This window comes from Erpetoichthys calabaricus, chromosome 3, assembly GCF_900747795.2.
Source record: "Erpetoichthys calabaricus chromosome 3, fErpCal1.3, whole genome shotgun sequence".
NCBI classification, from domain to species: domain Eukaryota; kingdom Metazoa; phylum Chordata; class Cladistia; order Polypteriformes; family Polypteridae; genus Erpetoichthys; species Erpetoichthys calabaricus.
The window spans coordinates 21,043,583-21,063,877 of NC_041396.2; the positions used below are offsets into that span (position 1 = coordinate 21,043,583).

Here is a 20,295-nt window from a genome sequence, read left to right on the forward strand (position 1 = left end):
AAGAGAGAAAGATAAACAGGACTGAAGAAGTTAAAGTCAAAGAAACGTCTGCATGGACCTTTCAGAGGCTGGTCCTTGACTATACAAGTACCACCTAGACCAACAACAGTTTGCTTATTGGGCAAAGAGTGGAGTGAAAGATACGATTATTTATGTGCTCCACGAAGCTTATTTTCATCTGGACAAAGCTGGCAGCACTGTAATGATTGCATTCTTTTTTTGTTTCACAAGTGTCTTAAATACCATCCAGCCATCCCAGTTAGGGGGTAAACTCAGAGATATGCGGGTGGAGGAGCCTACGGTGTCTTGCATAATGGACTATCTGTCTGGAAGACCACAGTTTCTGAGTTTGAAAGGCTGTGTCTCGTATTTGGATATGAGCAAAACATCCTATCTAAAAGAGTAGGGTGTGTCCTAATGTTCTGGCTATATTGCCCATCACAGCCTTGTCCATTCTGGACCTCTGATCATTCTCTGTCATTTCTTCTAAATGGCTGTCATGACATCATCCAGGTGGATGCTGCACATTTGTGGTTGCTGAAGTGGCACCCTACTGTCTATGTAAAGCATTTTGAGTTTCTTGAAATGTATGTAAAGCACTTTGAGTATCTATCTATCTATCTATCTATCTATCTATCTATCTATCTATCTATCTATCTATCTATCTATCTATCTATCTATCTATCTATCTATCTATCTATCTATCTATCTATCTATCTAATGCTGGTTGTTTCCAGTATAAAGTTCAAGATATTGTTCCCTCTTTATTTTTCTATTTGAAACCATTCAGCAAATAAACTTCTTTTGTTTACTTATTACATCTGTTGCCCACTGTGCCCTCTACTCACACGGAAGGTCGCTACTGACCTGCTCTTGACCCACTGAGTGGTTTTCTGTTATGTTAATTCAAAGACACTAATTGAACGTTACACATTGAATGATAAATACTACAAATATCTTTGAGCTTTAAAATAGCTGGACCCAACTTATTTTCCTGACACAAACTCTTCCAAAACTGTAATCCCGTATGTTAACCCACTTTGCCGTGAGATAACAGCAAGTCTCTCGTCCGTGTAAGAAGAAACCCTCAAAAATATATCTGCGCGTGCCTTTTAAGGGGCGTGGTTAACAGGGCTAGTCGCGATCCTCCGAGCAGAATGATTGGTTGTCGTCCGCGTCGTCGCATTTCCTGTAGCCCACCCTAGACGGAAATGCAAACTTGGCAACGTGCCGGGGAAGTTGTCTAGTGGAAAACAGTTTGTGTGCCCACTGGAGGTTGACATTTGTGTTGAATGTGTTCATTGTGGCTGGTGTATTGGAACAGAACTGAAAAGGCTGTACGTTTGGTTTAGAAATCAAGGTGCAAGTGACCCCGTAAAAGAAGGTATGTTTTATAGTGTATAATATGTAAGCTGATAGTTATTTAAGGAACAGGAAGTATATTATCAGTCTTTGCATTTTAGAGCAGGTGTTACCGCGTGGCGCAGTACAAAACAGACGCGTTTATGATACGACAGCCCTTTTAAGATTTGAGACCGTCAAGTGAACCTTTTTCACATGTTCGGTTAGTTCATAACGTTAATGACGACAAATGTCGACAAATAAACTTTAATCAAAAGTATTATTGTTTGTCGTCTTAAAATGCGGAACCCAGCGTGCAGTTTAACAACTAAACCTCTTTATGCCTGAGATGACAGTTTAAACGTGTAATAATAATGGATAATATTTCCGTTTATTAATGGAACAATCAGACTGTTGTTATTGCAATCCACAATTTACTGTGTCTAAAATTCCATGGTGTTAGTAGCTTCCAAGGTGAGCTTTCGTGGAAAAATATCCAATACTAAGATTTAACATAATGATTTTATTGCTATAGCAAATAGTGTTTCTTAGTCAAATGTGTACACGAGTGGTAAGAAAGTTTTAGTAATATTTAACGATCAAAACTATCGGTGCGCTGCACGAAGCTAAATTCCACTTGCGGGGAAGGTGGGTTTACTTCACAAGAGTCCATGCTTAGTGAGATTTCGTGTCATCTTTTCCTCGTCAGCTTTTTATTTTCTAGTCTTTATTTGAAATGGTGCTTATGCTCCAAAAATGGTATAAGCTATTTCAAATTTCTGAACAAGAAGGTGGTAGCATGACACAGTGAATGATGACAAATTAGTACTTCCCTTTAAGCTGGTGGAGCGGGTAGCGTTGTTACCTCATCAGCTGGGCTGTTCGAAAATCCTGTAAGAAAGAATGGCAACATAGGAAATAGGAGATGGCTAATGAATGACAAAACTAAGTGTCAGCTGTTGCCATTTCTGCAGATTTAGGCTCCCAGGGGTAAAGAGCAGGAGTTTTTAAGAACTCTTTTATTCTTAGGGCTGTACTCAATAATGCATTTTATTTATATAGCGCCTTTCCCATACAAGACTGCTGCTGAATATTAATTTTTCCATTTTGTAAGCTGTGAAAGAATAATTTTTCTTTGTACTAATCTTGACAGTCTATGTACTTACAGTAATGCTAGTTGTCAGCTAGTGTGTCTTGGCTTATTTTTTTATATCCATGCAACAGTGTTTGATACTTCTCTGCTGTGAACAAATTAGACAGCTTTTAACTAGTCGTTCCTTGGCAAGAAATGAATACTCCCACATTTTACATTTTCAGTGAGCTATTTGAGAAAGTGACCAGATATGAGTAACTGTCATCTGACCAATTTGGATTTGTTATATACGGCCTATGCTCTTCTAAGATCCAAATAAGGCACATTCTATAGACCATCTGTGAACAGTGCACCTGCCCATATCACTTACGCCAGCCTGTAAGAAATGCCCATACTTCAGCTAATGTGTATGCTAACATAATTGGGCTCACAAATCACAATTACCAAATACTGTAGTTATTTTTCACTTCTGGTTATGCTCAGCCCCATTGCTATTTGAGATTTATGAATAGTTCTGATGATTTCAATATTCAAGAGTATAAATTGTCATTTCATCCATATACAGTAGTACAGCATACAGTGAAACGAATCAACGTTCCTCCAGGACCATGGTGCTACATAAAACACAGGACAACGAAGAATGCATGACACATAACATAAAGACACATAATATATAACAAGGTGCATGTGAGTAAAATGTGCAAACCTGTGCGACACTGCAGAACAGAACACATATGTCAGATATCAGACTGGTCCATGAGTGTTCAGGAGTCAGACTGCTTGGGGGAAGAAACTGTTACACATTCTGGTGGTGAGGGCCCGAATGCTTCAGTACCTTTTTCCCAATGGCAGGAGTGTAAACAGTTGAATGTGAAGGGTGTGTTGGATCACTCACAATGCTGGTAGCTTTGCGGATGCAGCTTGTGGTGTAAATGTCCATGATGGAGGGAAGAGAGACACTGATGATCTATCTTCTCAGCTGTCTTCACTTTCTGTTGTAGGGCTTTGCGATCCCTGACCGTGCAATTTCCAAACCAGACAGTGATGCAGTTGCTCTGTAGAATGTTGTTGCTCAGACCCCATCTACTAATATTACTTCAATTACATAATTTTCAGATGATGAAATACCCAAATAATTTCTTCCATCCTCAATTTCCATATAGATAGATAGATAGATAGATAGATAGGGATGTTCCATTACAATTAAACAACGTTTGGGACAAAGACACATTTTTCCTTGATTTATCCCTCTGCTACACAAGTCAGACGTGATTAAAGCGCACATCGCAGACTTTCATTTAAGGTATTTGCGTCCATTTCATAATTACAACACTTTTGTTTATTTTCTCATGGTCTCCCCATTTCAGGGCACCATAATGTTTGTGACACAGCAAAGGCAGGTAAAGCTGTCATATTTAGGACTTTATTGCATAGCCCATGCATGCAGTGACTGCTTGAAGTCTGTTATTCATTGACATCACCAAGTGCTGAGGATCTTCTCTGGTGGTGCTCTGCCATGCTCATGGATTTAAATTGGGTGACAGGCTTGGTCATTCAAGAGTTTTCAATTTTTTTATCGTTGAAAAACTCCTGTGTTGCCATGGCAGTATATTTGGTATCCGTATCTCATTGTAGGGTGAAGTGCCATCCAATGAGTTTGGGGGCATGAACAGATGTTTCTAAACACCCCATCATTTGCTATGCAACTGCCACCAGCAGTTCCATCATCAGTGAAGAGAGGTGTGCCAGTGCCAGCCATAACATGCCCAAGCCATAGTACCACCACCATCATGTTTAACAGGTGAAGTGGTCTTGCCTTGGACCTTGGACAGTTTCTTTTCGTGTCCACACTTTGCTCTTACCATCACTCTGATGCAAGTTCATTGTCTGTCCGCAAGATCTTTTTCCAGAATTCTGCAGGCCCTTTTACATGCTGTTTTTGCAGCAAACTAGTGGTTTGCATCTTGCAGTGTGGCCTCTTGTGTGTCGTCTTCTTCTGCTGATAGTCGTCTCTGACACATCCACATCTGCATCCTGAAGTCTGTTTCTGATCAGTCAGACAGGCATTTGGGGCTTTTTCTTTACCATAGTGAGGATTCTTCTGTTATCAGCAGTGCCAGTCTTCCATGGCCTGCAAGTCCCTTTGCAATTACTGAGCTCACCAGTGTGTTCTTTCTTCTTTGTGGTATTCCACACAGTTGATTTAGGATTTATGTCTGGTATTGCAGAATGAGAGCAGCAACAAGCCATGGAATTAAAGAACGGGTTTAATTAACAGCAAGACTTGGCGCCTAATGAAAGCAACTGGTTGGAGTTTGAGGCCCTGACTTAGTTGGTCTTCTGTTGGGTCACTCGCTTCACGGTTCATTTCTGTTTGGGTGCCATTTAAGGAAAGAAATGAAGCAATTCAGGGGAACAAATCTTCAAAAAACAAGTCAATTAATATGAATTCAAAAGAAGTTAATTAACAGCAAAAGCACTGCAGTAATTAAGGAAAGGGTTAGAATGAAAACCTGCAGCCACTGGGGCCCTCCAGGACTGGAGTTGGGGACTTCTGTACAGATACAGTGGGTATAGAAAAGAATCCCCTCCCCCTTTGAAATATTCCCTTTTTTTGTTTACAGCCTTAAATGAAAACACACACAAAAAATATTTCTTCACAGCTTTACTTACTCACTGCAACCTATAACATCCAAGTGAAACTACAGTTCAGAAAAATGATGATAAATCAAAAACAAGACCTACTGAGATTAATAAAGGATCACCCCCCAATGTCATTTTGTTGACCTACCTTTTGCTTTAATGACAGCCTTGAGTCAGTTGTGATTCTTCTCTATCAGCTTTGCACATCTAGATTGAGTAATATTTGCCCCCCACTGTTCTTTACAGAACTGTTCAAGTTTGGTCAAATTGAATGGTGAGTTTTGGTGGAATGCTATCTTCAAATCTTTTCACAGATTTTCAGTGTGATTTAGGTCTGGCCACACGAGGACATTCACTTTTTTCTCCTTCAGCCACTGTGTGGTCAATTTTGCTGTGTACCTCTGGTCGTTGTCGTGTTGAAAGGTGAACATTCTGCCCGTATTCAACTTTTCTGGCAGAGGGTAGCAGGTTTTCTTCAAGAATTTGACGGGATTTTGCCCCATCCATTTTTCCTTCTACCCTAACAAGGCCCTGAGGCAGAGAAACACCCCCACAACAGCATGGTGCCACATCCATGTTTTACTGTCGGTATGGTGTGTTGTGGATGGTGAGCTGCATTGGTGTACCGTTTGGTATTGAGGCCAAATAGTTTGATTTTGGTCTCATCTTTTTCCACTTGGTATCAGAATCTTCAAGGTGCATTCTGGCAAAGCTCAAACAAGCCTTAATGTGCAATTTCTTGTTCCTTAATTCCTTAATGTGGTTTTTTCCACAATTGTGGAGCACTTGTGAAATTGTTGTCACATGCACACAATGACCACTCTTTGCCATTAAATCCTATAACTCCTTCAAAGTGGCCATTGGCCTCTTGGTAGTCTCTCTTGCCAGTTTCCTCCTTGCTCTTCCATCCAGTTTGGAGGGACGGCCGGATACAGGGAGGGTCCTAGTAGTACCAAACACTTGCCACTTCTTTGCTATGACTTTACTGTGCTTCCTTGGGATTGATAAAGCCTTTGAGATTGTTTTGTCTCCATCTCCTGCCTTATGTCTGTCCACAACTCTAACCCTGAGATCTTTTGAAAGTGACTTGCCACCCATAGTCAGTTGTTTGCTGTCAGTTGCACTACCAAGCAAGGGAATTAATGCTTCAGGAACAGCTTCACTAATCCCACAGATTACAACTGATCACAGGTGGAAGGAAGCCAGTAACCAGGGTCTGCAATGGAAATGGTGGGCACTGACACCTGATTGAGTTTAGATAGATAGATAGATAGATAGATACTTTATTAATCCCAAGGGGAAATTCACATACTCCAGCAGCAGCATACTGATAAATAAAAAACAATATTAAATTAAAGAGTAATAAAAATGCAGGTAAAAACAAACAATAACTTTGTATAATGTTAACGTTTACCCCCCCAGGTGGAATTGAAAAGTTGCATAGTTTGGGGGAGGAATGATCTTCTCAGTCTGTCAGTGGAGCAGGACGGTGACAGCAGTCTGTCGCTGAAGCTGCTCCTCTGTCTGGAGATGACACTGTTCAGTGGATGCAGTGGATTGTCCATAATTGATAGGAGCCTTCTGAGCGCCCGTCGCTCTGCCATGGATGTCAAACTGTCCAGCTCCATGCCCACAGTAGAGCCTGCTTTCCTCACCAGTTTGTCCATGCGTGAGGTGTCCTTCTTCTTAATGCTGCCTCCCCAGCGCACTACCGAGTAGAAGAGGGCACTCGCTACAACCGTCTGATAGAACATCTGCAGCATCTTATTGCAGATGTTGAAGTTTAGGAGGAGGGTGATCCTTTACAGTGATCCCTCGCTATATTGCGCTTCGCCTTTCGTGGCTTCACTCTATCGCAGATTTTATATGTAAGCATATTTAAATATATATCGCGGATTTTTTGCTGGTTCGCGGATTTCTGAGGACAATGGGTCTTTTAATTTCTGGTACATGCTTCCTCAGTTGGTTTGCCCAGTTGATTTCATACAAGGGACGCTATTGGCAGATGGCTGAGAAGCTACCCAACGTGCTTTTTCTCTCTCTCTTGCGCTGACTTTCTCTGATCCTGACGTAGGGGGTGTGAGCAGGGGGGCTGTTTGCACACCTAGACGATACGGACGCTCGTCTAAAAATGCTGAAAGATTATCTTCACGTTGCTATCTTCTGTGCAGCTGCTTCCTGAAGCGACATGCTGCACGGTGCTTCGCATACTTAAAAGCTCGAAGGGCACGTATTGATTTTTGACTGTTTGTTTTTCTCTCTCTCTCTCTCTCTCTCTCTCTCTCTCTCTCTCCCTCCCTCTCTCTCTCTCCCCCTCCCTCCCTGCTCCTGACGGAGGGGGTGTGAGCTGCCGCCTTCAACAGCTTTGTGCCGCGGTGCTTCGCATACTTAAAAGCCAAACAGCCCTATTGATTTGTTTGCTTTCCTATGTCTTTCTGACAGACTCTGCTCCTGACACGCACTTCTTTGAAGAGGAAGATATGTTAGCATTCTTTTAATTGTGAGACAGAACTGTCATCTCTGTCTTGTCATGGAGCACAGTTTAAACTTTTGAAAAAGAGACAAATGTTTGTTTGCAGTGTTTGAATAACGTTCCTGTCTCTCTACAACCTCCTGTGTTTCTGCGCAAATCTGTGACCCAAGCATGACAATATAAAAATAACCATATAAACATATGGTTTCTACTTCGCGGATTTTCTTATTTCGCGGGTGGCTCTGGAACACAACCCCCGCGATGGAGGAGGGATTACTGTATTCATCTCAGTATTTCTTGATTTTTATTTTTAAAAATTCTTCTGAACTGTTGCTATGATATCTTTCACTTGGATGTTATAGATTGCATTGAGTAAGTAAAGTTGTAAAAAAATTGGTTTGTGTGTTTTCATTTAAGGCTGTAAAGCAAAAACAAAAAGGGAATATTTCGAAGGTGGGGGATTCTTTTCTATACCCACTGTATATTCATTTTTTTTTGTCCCAAGCAAAATGTCTTAAAAGTTTTATAAACTGTAGTTTCTCTCTCCCAGATAAAAATCTCTTATTAATTTTTTTTAAGATGTATTAAAACGAGAATTACTATGTTTTTATCCCATATGCTTGCTATGCCATATTATTTTATCAATCAGTGTTAAACATCAGTATCATTCTAATATAGTACATGTATTTTCTGGTATAGTCCCTTTGCCTATGATGATTGACAACTGCCTTGATAATCTACCCATAAAAGTGTATAATCACCAAACACTAAACTTCCAATACATTGATGTATGAAAGAAATGAACCCCTTAACATTTAAATCAAATGCACAAATTAGCATGTACTTATTTTGTTTCTACCATACATTTCTCATTAAGGTTTTTTTTCCCTCAAAGTTCACTTTTTTGTACATCAAATTATGTGAACCTTTTATCTTAATATACAATACATGAAGAACAGGGAAAGAAATTGGTATGGCATAAAATGGAAACCACGGTGGTGCAGTGAGTAGCGCTGCTGCCTCGCAGTTGGGATACTTGGGGACTTGGGTTCGCTTCCCGGGTCCTCCCTGCATGGAGTTTGCATGTTCTCCCCGTGTCTGTGTGGGTTTCCTCCGGGCGCTCCGGTTTCCTCCCACAGTCCAATGACATGCTGGTTAGGTGGATTGGCGATTCTAAATTGGTCCCAGTTTGTGTGTGTCCTGCAGTGTGTTGGCACCCTGCCCGGGATTGGTTCCTGCCTTGTGCCCTGTGTTGGCTGGGATTGGCTCCAGCAGACCCCTGTGACCCTGTGTTCGGATTCAGCGGGTTGGAGAATGGATGGATGGATGGATGGATGGATAAAATGGAAACATTCAGAGCACACTTGCATGTTCCAACGTTTTACTGAATCTCACAACATTGTATTACAGGACTTCAAACCTTGTATACTTGCACAGCTTATTAACTTGCAAGGAAAATACTCTTGATGCTGAATGCTTATTAATCTACAGTGCCCTCCATAATGTTTGGGGGAAAAAGGCACATTTTTTTTTTTGATTCACCCCTCTACTCCACCATTTAAAATTACAAATCAAACAATTCAGACGCAACTAAAGTGCACTTTGCAGACTTTTCATTTAAGGGGATTTGCAGACATTTTTGTCACACTGTGTAGAAATGACCACGCTTTTTCGAAATGGTCCCCCGATTTCAGGGCACCGTAATGTTTGAGACATAAAAGTTGCTAGTGTCGCCAACAAGAGCTGTGTGCTTTAATCAGGTCTGAATAGTTTGATCTGTAGTTTTAAACTGGTGGAGCAGAGGTGTAAATCAAGGAATAATGTGTGTTTGTTCCAAACATAAAGGAGGGCACAGTATGCTTGGTAAGCAAACGTGCACCACCCATTGGTTTGATGCAACTCTGATTTTTTTGCCCATAACTTCTTTTTAAACTTGTTTTATACAACTTTTATTTCTGATACCCAGTATGTTCCATCCTCTGGTCACAGACTTTTGACGAATCTACACAAGTACAATCAGTAGTTGTGAAGTTAAACATGTACTTCATGCAATCATTCATTGATTTATTGGAATTCAATTATTGTTATTCTGTGCTTGCACAAACTGAACAGCTTCTTTCTCTTATTCCTGACTTGATTTAACTTTCAAAAAAACACCAACTGTTTGCTCTTCTGAGTGCTGACTTCACTGCGGAGACTCGCAGGGTTCAGAAGGTCGTGCCTTATTTAAAGCTGCACCTGTTTTTCAGCTTTATCATCTAATGTATGCCTAAAAAAAAAAGTTACTTTTTTCCCCACATACCCAATGACCAGCAAGTGTCTTTAAAATGAATCAGTATTATGAAAAATGCCATTTTTAAATGTAACCTGATTGAGTATTAAAAAATTCAAGTGTATTATCATTCACCTGCAGCCCTTGAGGCATCTCCCACTTTTGGGATCTGCTTAAAATTACTAATTAGTCAGATGACACACATTTAATAATATACACATACTGTTTGTAGATATGCATATATATTTGTTTGTGTATATATATATATATATAAACTGCTCAGAAAAATTAAAGGAACACTAAAATTACTAATTAGTCAGAGGGCACACATTAATAATATACACACACTGTTTGTAGATGTGCATACAGTGGGGCAAAAAAGTATTTAGTCAGCCACCAATTGTGCAAGTTCTCCCACTTAAAAAGATGAGAGAGGCCTGTAATTTTCATCATAGGTATACCTCAACTATGAGAGACAAAATGAGAAAAAAAAATCCAGAAAGTCACATTGTCTGATTTTTGAAGAATTTATTTGCAAATTATGGTGGAAAAAAAGTATTTGGTCACCTACAAACAAGCAAGATTTCTGGCTCTCACAGACCTGTAACATCTTCTGTAAGAGGCTCCTCTGTCCTCCACTCATTACCTGTATTAATGGCACCTGTTTGAACTCATTAGGGACTCCCGACTTGAGCCTGTACATTAGGATTTACCCCGGTGGACGAGAGGGTAGCCTCCCTCCGCCTTCGGGTGGGGGGACGGGTCCTAACTTTTGTTTGTGCGTGTGCACCGAACAGCAGTTCAGAGTACCCACCCTTTTTGGAGTCCGTGGAGGGGGTGCTAGAGGGCATACCTTCTGTGGGCAATGGCAGTGAGACCTGGAAGGGCGTGATTGGGAGGAATGGCCCCTCCCCGATCTGATCCCATGTGGTGTTTTGTTATTGGACTTCTGTGCTCGTCACGGATTGTCCATAACAAACACCATGTTCAAGCATAGGGGTGTTCATATGTACACTTGGCACCAGGACACCCTAGGCCTCAGTTCGATGATCGACTTTGTGGTCGTGTCGTTGGACTTGCGGCCACATGTCTTGGACACTCGGGTGAAGAGAGGGGCGGAGCTGTCAACTGATATCCACCTGGTGGTGAGTTGGCTTCGATGGTGGGGGAGGATGCCAGTCAGGCCTGGTAGGTCCAAACGTGTTGTGAGGGTCTGCTGGGAACGTCTGGCAGAGCCCCCTCAGAAGTAGCTTCAACTCCCACCTCCAGCAGAACATCGACCACGTCCCGAGGGAGGTGGGGGACATTGAGTCTGAATGGGCCATGTTCCGTGCCTCTGTTGTTGAGGCGGCTGACCGGAGCTGTGGCCGTAAGGTGGTCGGTGCCTGTCGTGACGGCAATCCCCGAACCCATTGGTGGACACCGGCGGTGAGGGATGCTGTCAAGCTGAAGAAGGAGTCCTACCGGTCCCTTTTGTCCTGTGGGACTCTGGAGGCAGCTAATAGGTACTGGCAGGCCAAGCGGAATGCGGCTTCGATGGTTGCTGAGGCAAAAACTCGGGCATGGGAGGAGTTTCGGGATGCCGTGGAGAACGACTTTCGGGCGGCTTCAAGGAGATTTTGGTACACCGACCAGTGTCTCAGGAGGGGGAAGCAGTGCAGTGTCAACACTGTGTATGGTGGGGATGGTGCGCTGCTGACCTTGACTCAGGACGTTGTGGGTCGGTGGGGGGGGAGTACTTCAAAGACCTCCTCAATCCCACTAACGTGCCTTCCAACGAGGAAGCAGAGCCTGGGGACTTGGAGGTGTGCTCCCCTATCTCTGGGACTGAAGTCACCGAGGTGGTCAAAAAACTCCTTGGTGGCAGGGCCCCGGGGGTGGATGAGATACGCCCGGAGTTCCTCAAGGCTCTGGATGTTGTAGGACTGTCTTGGTTGACACGTCTCTGCAACATCGCATGGTCATCAGGGACAGTGCCTCTGGATTGGCAGACTGGGATGGTGGTCCCCCTCTTTAAGACGGGGTACCGGAGGGTGTGTTCCAACTACAGAGGGATCACACTCCTCAGCCTCCCTGGAAAAGTCTATTCGGGGGTTCTGGAGAGGAGGGTCTATCGGATAGTCAAACCTCGGATTCAGGAGGAACAGTGTGATTTTCGTCCTGGTCGCAGAACAGTGGACCAGCTCTACACCCTTAGCAGAGTCCTGGAGGGTGCATGGGAGTTTGCACAACCAGATAAGGCCTGTCAGAGCTTGGTCCACATTGCCGGCAGAAAGTCAAACCCGTTTTCAGTGAGAGTTGGACTCTGCCAGGGCTGCCCTTTGTCACCGATTCTGTTCATAACTTTTATGGACAGAATTTCTAGGTGCAGCCAGGGTGTTGAGGGGGTCCGGCTTGGTGGACTCAGGATTGGGTCACTGCTTTTTGCAGATGATGTTGTCCTGTTTGCTTCATCAGGCTGTGATCTTCAGCTCTCTCTGGATCGGTTCGCAGCTGAGTGTGAAGCGGCTGGGATGGGAATTGGCACCTCCAAATCCGAGACCATGGTCCTCAGCCGGAAAAGGGTGGAGTGCCCTCTCAGGGTGGGAGGCGAGATCCTGCCCCAAGTGGAGGAGTTCAAGTATTTCTGGGTCTTGTTCACAAGTGAGGGAAGAATGGAGTGTGAGATTGACAGGCGGATTGGTGCGGCGTCCGCAGTGATGTGGGCTCTGCATCGGTTTGTCGTGGTGAAAAAGGAGCTGAGCCGTAAGGCAAAGCTCTCAATTTACCAGTCGATCTATGTTCCTACCCACACCTTTGGTCATGAGCTATGGGTAGTGACCGAAAGAACGAGATCGCGAATACAAGTGGCTGAAATGAGTTTCCTCCGCCGGGTGTCTGGGCTCTCCCTTAAAGATAAGGTGAGAAGCTCAGTCATCCGGGAGGGGCTCAGTGTAGAGCCGCTGCTCCTCCGCATCGAGAGGAGTCAGATGAGGTGGCTCGGGCATCTGATCAGGATGCCTCCTGGACGCCTCCCTGGTGAGGTGTTCCAGGCACGTCCAACCAGGAGGAGGCCCCGGGGAAGACCCAGGACACGCTGGAGGGACTATGCCTCCCGGCTGGCCTGGGAACGCCTTGGGATTCTCCCGGAAGAGCTAGAAGAAGTGGCTGGGGAGAGGGAAGTCTGGGCATCTCTGCTCAAGCTGCTGCCCCCGCGACCCGACCTCAGATAAGCGGAAGAGGATGGATGGATGGATGAAAAAATGAGGCGACAGGCAGGCTCGTCCATTTTGCTGAAATTTCATTGCAGCAACTCTAAATCGTACTCAGTATTTTGTATGGCCCCAATGTGCTTGTATGCATGCCTGACAACGTCGAGGTGGGCATGTTTTAAGACGAAGGATGGTGTCCTGGGGGATCACCTCCTAGATCTGGACCAGGGCATCACTGAGCTCTTGGACAGTCTGAGGGGCAACCTGGCGGCGTTGGATGGACCGAAACATAATGTCACACCCAGAGGTGTTCAACTGGATTGCAGTCAGGTGAGTGAGCGTGGGGGCCAGTCAATGGTATCAATTCCTTCATCCTCCAGGAACTGCCTGCATACTCTTTCCACATGAGGACGGGCATCGTCGTGCACCAGGAATAACCCAGGAGCCACTGCACCAGCAATAGGGTCTGACAATGGGTCTAAGGATTTCATCCCGATACCTAATGGCAGTCAAGGTGCCGTTACCTTGCTTGTAGAGGTCTGTGCGTCCCTCCATGGATATGCCTCCCCAGACCATCACTGACCCACCACCAGAAGCTTCATTGACTTGATGCTATATACTCTGATTAAAAGGTGTTCATTTAATTTTTTTTAAAATTTAACAAAATGTAATATAGTATTAATAAAATGAATTTATATAATATTGTAATGACCAGCGTAATAAGCAAATACAACTCGAAGGTACTGGAGTTTTCTACATTCCATTACAAATGGTGCTGTTTTATACTCTACGGAGCACACCTCCAAAACAATAAAAGAAAGCTTTCCCTACCAATCAGTTTATGTCCTGCCACTCATGTTCTGTCTTTTTCTATACCGTAAACACTCCTGCCTATTGTCTTCTAACTCCCTACTCAAAACTTACTTCTGCCTCGCCTTCCTATTTCTCTGAACTTCTCCTGACACTCCTCTCCTCAGAGACGTGTCCGCCCTTCAGCCAGTCCCATTACTTACACAGCATTCATTCCACCCTTTCTGCTCCTGCACAGCACATCACCTAACAATCTGCCTGTACGTCACACTATATTAACAAAATATAACAGAATTTAAAAAGAAAATTGCAATGTAAAAGAACATTAATATAGAATAAAATTACCGTCAGTGGTTTTCATTTTTGACAAGTTTTTCAATTTTGTCGGCATCACGCTTGAAGTGCTTTTGCCGTTTTTCGTAAATGTTTAATAATTTCATTTTTTTATGACAATTCCAACACCACAGGCATATATTTATTGGCCATTACAATGTATAGTAGTTTAATGTAATACTTTTCAGCTATTGGTATCTCTGGTGCCGCTCTTTCTTGGTTCACATCATACTTCAGTGATCTCCAGTATTACGTCTTCATTAGGGAATACAAATCTGCCACTACTTCATTCACACAAGGTATCCCTCAAGGGTCAATTCTCGGTCCAATCCTCTTCAACATCTATATGCTCCCATTAGGTGAGATTATTTGTCAGTATGCTCTGAGTGTCCACTGCTATGCCGATGACACACAACTTTATGTAAGCATTGATGCAACTGCAACATCTTCACCTGTTGCACTGACTGACTGCATTCGAGAAATCAATCCTTGGATGACAGATAATTTTTTACAATTCAGTCCTGATAAAACAGAAATCTTATTAGTTGGTGTCAAATCTGTCCTCTCTACCGTTTGTGGGCTAAAAATTGACATTGATGGGATCCTGGTTCAACACTCAGCATCAGTCTGTAATTTGGGTGTCGTCTTTAATCAGTTTCTTACTTTTCAATCACACATTAGCTCAATAGTACAGACAGCCTTTTTTCATCTTCGCAACATTGCTCATCTGCATTCTTTCCTCAGTGTGAAAGATACTGAGTCATTCATTCATGCTTTCATCACTACCCATCTGAACTATTGCAATACATTGTTTTATGGCCTCCCGACTAAATATATCAATAGATTACAGTATGTTCAGAATTCTGCTGCTCGTTTACTTACACACACTAAAAAAAATTGCTCACATCACTCCTGTCCTCTATGACTTACATTGGTTACCAGTTTCTTCAAGAATCAAATATAAAATTATCCTTCTCACCTTTAAAGCCCTTCCTGGTTTCGCCCCTCATTATCTGTCGGAGCTGCTGCTTCCTTACACTCCTGCCCGTGCATTACGATCATCGGATGCTAAGTTACTCATTGTACCTAAATACAGGTTAGTAACTATGGGTGGCAGAGCTTTCAGAGTGATAGCCCCTAAATTTAGAATTCTCTCCATCTCAGCCTTCGTGTGGAAAAATCTCTTATTAATTTCAAACTTCTGTTAAAAACATATCTTTTCAATGAGTATTATTCTTTTTCATGTATGTAATTTCTACTGTCTTGTTAATGTGTGTATTGAATTGTAAAGTGTCCTTGAGTGTATGAAAGGTGCTACATAAATAAAACTTATTATTATTATTAATTATAACTAAAGAGAAAAGTTGTGAAACACTATTAAAACTGAAGTTATGTAACCAACATTGGGATTTCAAAATGTGGCATGAAATGTGGTGCTGGAAAAAAACACTACTTGCTAGCAACAGGATAGTTGTTCCAATGTGCATAGCATCAGATGCTAATGTGAACAATGTTTTTTTTTCTTTTTTTTTTTTTTTGCCCTAACCATTAATGGAGACTGACAGTTAATCAAGTGACAGATAATCGAGGTTTTACTGTATATATACAGTGGGGCAAAAAAGTATTTAGTCAGCCACCAATTGTGCAAGTTCTCCCACTTAAAAAGATGAGAGAGGCCTGTAATTTTCATCATAGGTATACCTCAACTATGAGAGACAAAATGAGAAAAAAAAAATCCAGAAAATCACATTGTCTGATTTTTGAAGAATTTATTTGCAAATTATGGTGGAAAAAAAGTATTTGGTCAATAACAAAAGTTCATTTCAATACTTTGTTATATACCCTTTTGTTGGCAATGACAGAGGTCAAACGTTTTCTGTAAGTCTTCACAATGTTTTCACACACTGTTACTGGTATGCTGGCCCATTCTTCCATGCAGATCTCCTCTAGAGCAGTGATGTTTTGGGGCTGTCGCTGGGCAACACAGACTTTCAACTCCCTCCAAAGATTTTCTATGGTGTTGAGATCTGGAGACTGGCTAGGCCACTCCAGGACCTTGAAATGCTTCTTACGAAGCCATTCCTTCGTTACCCAGGCGGTGTGTTTGGGATCATTGTCATGCTGAAAGACCCAGCCACGTTTCATCTTCAATGCCCTTGCTGATGGAAGGAGGTTTTCACTCAAAATCTGACGATACATGGCCCCATTCATTCTTTCCTTTACACGGATCAGTCGTCCTGGTCCCTTTGCAAAAAAACAACCCCAAAGCATGATGTTTCCACCCCCATGCTTTATAGTAGGTATGGTGTTCTTTGGATGCAACTCAGTATTCTTTCTCCTCCAAACACGACGAGTAGAGTTTTTACCAAAAAGTTCTATTTTGGTTTCATCTGACCATATGACATTCTCCCAATCCTCTTCTGGATCTTCCAAATGCTCTCTAGCAAACTTCAGATGGGCCTGCGCATGTACTGGCTTAACTCTTTTAGGGCTAATTTTTTTTTTTTTTCTTTTCTCCCAGGGCTGAATATTTTTCCAGAAAATAACTTTTTTAAAAAAAGAACACAAAACAATTGTTTAACAAATCAAATCAACAAAAAATATTTATTTTTGACAAATAGAACTGTTTTGCAATCTGTATGAGCCTGCATACTATATAATGTAACATATTATTATTGCACATACTGTACGTGCTACAAGGCAAAGTCCTGCAAAGTATGGTATCGCTCAAAGCAGCCAATTGCATGCATTGCCACGTTGCACTGCTTACAATATGTGTTGCACTGGTGCCTCTTTTTGAGTTGTCTATTGCTGCACACAACACAGTCAGGCTTATACTTTTTATCCTCATATGTGGCAGGAAAGTGGCACTCAGTCAGCCTGTCTGGCACTGCTCTTTGTGCTGGCCTTCCTCGCTTTGCAAAAGGCACTCCGACATATTCTTCCAGCAAGCTGTCAACCACCTTCTTGCGGAAATCTGCCGCAGTCATAGTGCTGTCACTGTTTGCCTGCTTGAATAATAGAAATCCGTTTGTGAGTGCAATCTCACGCAGGCGATGGTACACAGTGTGGTACCACTTGGTGGACTTATGGCCGTAAGCATATGTGCCCAGCGTCTGATCCAGTCGATCTACTCCAGCCATTTTACAATTGTACTCTTCAAGCGCAACAGGCTTGTCCAGCTTCCTACCTGCTGGGTTTCCCTTTGAACGAATTTGTTTTTCACATAAATTGTTAGTGTTAACTGTACTAAGGCAAGTGACCCGTTTCACATCATGCCATGCCAATGCCACCAAGTTATCCGCCCGCATGAAAACAGGATTGTCCCCTCTTTTCAACTTCAGCCTGTCTGGCTTCAGCTGTAAAGGCATGTGTCTCCTATTCACCCTGACTGTGCCACAAGCTCCTATTCCCCTGCTCTGTAGCTCCATGAACAACTCTGGAGATGTATAGAAATTGTCCATGTAAACAACATGTCCCAAATGTTCATACCCCTGAAGCAGCTCCAGCACAACCTGAGTTGTCAAAGGACAGTTCTCTCTCTGAAATGAATGTTTTCCTGTGTAGGTAATTACTTTCAGGCAGAAGCCAGTGTTTGCTTCTGCCAGTACAAAGTCCTTTATGCCATACTTGGTGGGCTTGTCTGGCATATATTGTCTGAAAAAAAGCCGTCCCTTATATTTTATCATGGATTCATCCACAGACAAATCACGGCCAGGCTGATAAAATTGTTTATATGTAGGCTCCACAATGTCAAGCAGGGGCTGAACTTTGTACATCGGATTATAGCCTGGCTCACCCCTTGGAATTTGCTCCTTGTTATCACAAAAGTGAATGAAGCTTTGCAGCAGCACGTACCGATCACGCGGCATAACCTGTCCAAAGCCACCCGGTGACAAAGCACGTTTGGACCTATGCTCCCTGAAATTATATCGCCAGTCCAGTCCCATCTCAATCTGCAATGCCACAAAGCCCTTCACCTCGTCTTTTGTTGTGGGTTTCCACTTTGAAAAACGAGACCGCGGAGCGAGCGCATCCCACGATTCAAAAAATTGTTCAGCATGCCTGTTTGTCTCTTCAGATATCAGCTGAAAAACTGCCTCAGGAAAAAACAGTTTGAAATAGTCCAGCGGCTTGTAATCCGTTGTGTCCAGCAGCAAGCCGTGCCTTCTTGTGAAGTCAGTTAGCCAAATCGGCTCCCATGGATCAATTTCTGGGTATTCCTCCCATGCGAACCTTGCCGTAGGTGTACTGGCAGCGCGAATGCGCTCAGCTGCCAGCTGAGCAGCTGGGGCGGCATCGGCTGGTCTCCGATCAATCCTCAATCTCTTCCTCAATCTCTTGATCGCTGTCTATGAAATCCGACTCTGAGAAATCAGAGTCGGGCTCCGCGATTATGCGCAAAATGTCTTCTGCCGAGTATTTTCTTTTCTCGACTCGCTTCGCTCCCTCGTGAGATGTTGATGCCATCTTGTCTTTGTTAGTGTTTGTTTACATTTCGCAACTCACGCACACTTAAGATCATTTGCTGAGTCAACAAGTCTAGCATTCCTCCAAGCACAGAGGGAATGCCTGTGACGCGACAGTGTGTTTTGTCGCCATTAACAGCTGATTGTCGCCCTCTATCCCTGGATGTCGACTTTTGTCGACATGCGCCCTCAACCCCTCCTGTCGACAAAAGTCGACATCCGCCCTAAAAGAGTTAAGCAAGGGGACACGTCTGGCACTGCAGGATTTGAGTCCCTGGTAGCGTAGTGTGTTACTGATGGTAGCCTTTGTTACTTTGGTCCCAGCTCTCTGCAGGTCATTCACTAGGTCCCCCCGTGTGGTTCTGGGATTTTTGCTCACCATTCTTGTGATCATTTTGACGCCACGGGGTGAGATCTTGCGTGGAGCCCCAGATTGAGGGAGATTATCAGTGGTCTTGTATGTCTTCCATTTTCTAATAATTGCTCCCACAGTTGATTTCTTCACACCAAGCTGCTTACCTATTGCAGATTCAGTCTTCCCAGCCTGGTGCAGGTCTACAATTTTGTTTGTGGTGTCCTTTGACAGCTCTTTGGTCTTGGCCATAGTGGAGTTTGTAGTGTGACTGTTTGAGGTTGTGGACAGGTGTCTTTTATATTGATAACGAGTTCAAACAGGTGCCATTAATACAGGTAACGAGTGGAGGACAGAGGAGCCTCTTACAGAAGAAGTTACAGGTCTGTGAGAGCCAGAAATCTTGCTTGTTTGTAGGTGACCAAATACTTATTTTCCACCATAATTTGCAAATAAATTCTTTAAAATCAGACAATGTGATTTTCTGGACTTTTTTTCTCATTTTGTCTCTCATAGTTGAGGTATACCTATGATGAAAATTACAGGCCTCTCTCATCTTTTTAAGTGGGAGAACTTGCACAATTGGTGGCTGACTAAATACTTTTTTGCCCCACTGTATATATATGTATGTATGTATTTCTGTATATAATATATAATTGACGTGAATTAATCCCAAAAAAACATGCGAATGATTGTAGGACTCGAGTTCTCAATTACATGGACTCAAGATGTCCGATCCACTGGTCTTAAGTCCTTTCCGACAGGAAGAGGTGGGTCCAGTTGGACGGATACGGGAATTTACATCAGTGATATTATAGCCATCAATCTTAAAGTTTGCAGAAGGAGAAAAGGCATTAAGACACAGCACTAGCAACTGGAGAGGTGAGGAATTACAAACATCAGAGTTCTTAAGATGTTCCTTATGTGCACACGAGTAACAATATATACACATACACATAGTGACATATAGGGAGCATCTTCTACCCCAGACCCTGAACATAACTTCCATAAAGACCCTTTAATCTTGTTAAGATACCATTCACAGCCAACACTACCATCTCTTTCTCTATCCAAGTACAGTTTGTTTCTCCCACTAATCTCCAGATAGGCTTTATCCATCTCCACTCTGACCTAACTCACTTGGCTGAGGCACATGAACTTCCTTTCAAACCAGACCCAAACATATTTTTAATACAACATTATTGCCTTCAAGAAGTATTACTGGGTGAGTTATAACCAATACAGGACAAAGCAACACTCAACATACTGGGAAAAATGGCTTTTCCCACTGCGCATCTGTTACAGTGGCCTCCAGGCC

The 20,295-nt window shown here is 42.9% G+C and overlaps 1 protein-coding gene across 1 annotated transcript in view; it reads left to right on the forward strand.

Annotated features, from left to right (window-relative positions):
- Positions 1–1,176: 1,176 nt before the first annotated feature.
- Positions 1,177–20,295, forward strand: part of LOC114647803 (oocyte zinc finger protein XlCOF22-like) — a 34,460-nt gene continuing 15,341 nt past the window's right edge. Inside the window, exon 1 of the mRNA XM_028796448.2 lies at positions 1,177–1,384. The gene's annotated coding sequence lies outside the window, so the exon portion shown is untranslated. The remainder of the gene's footprint in view (positions 1,385–20,295) is intronic.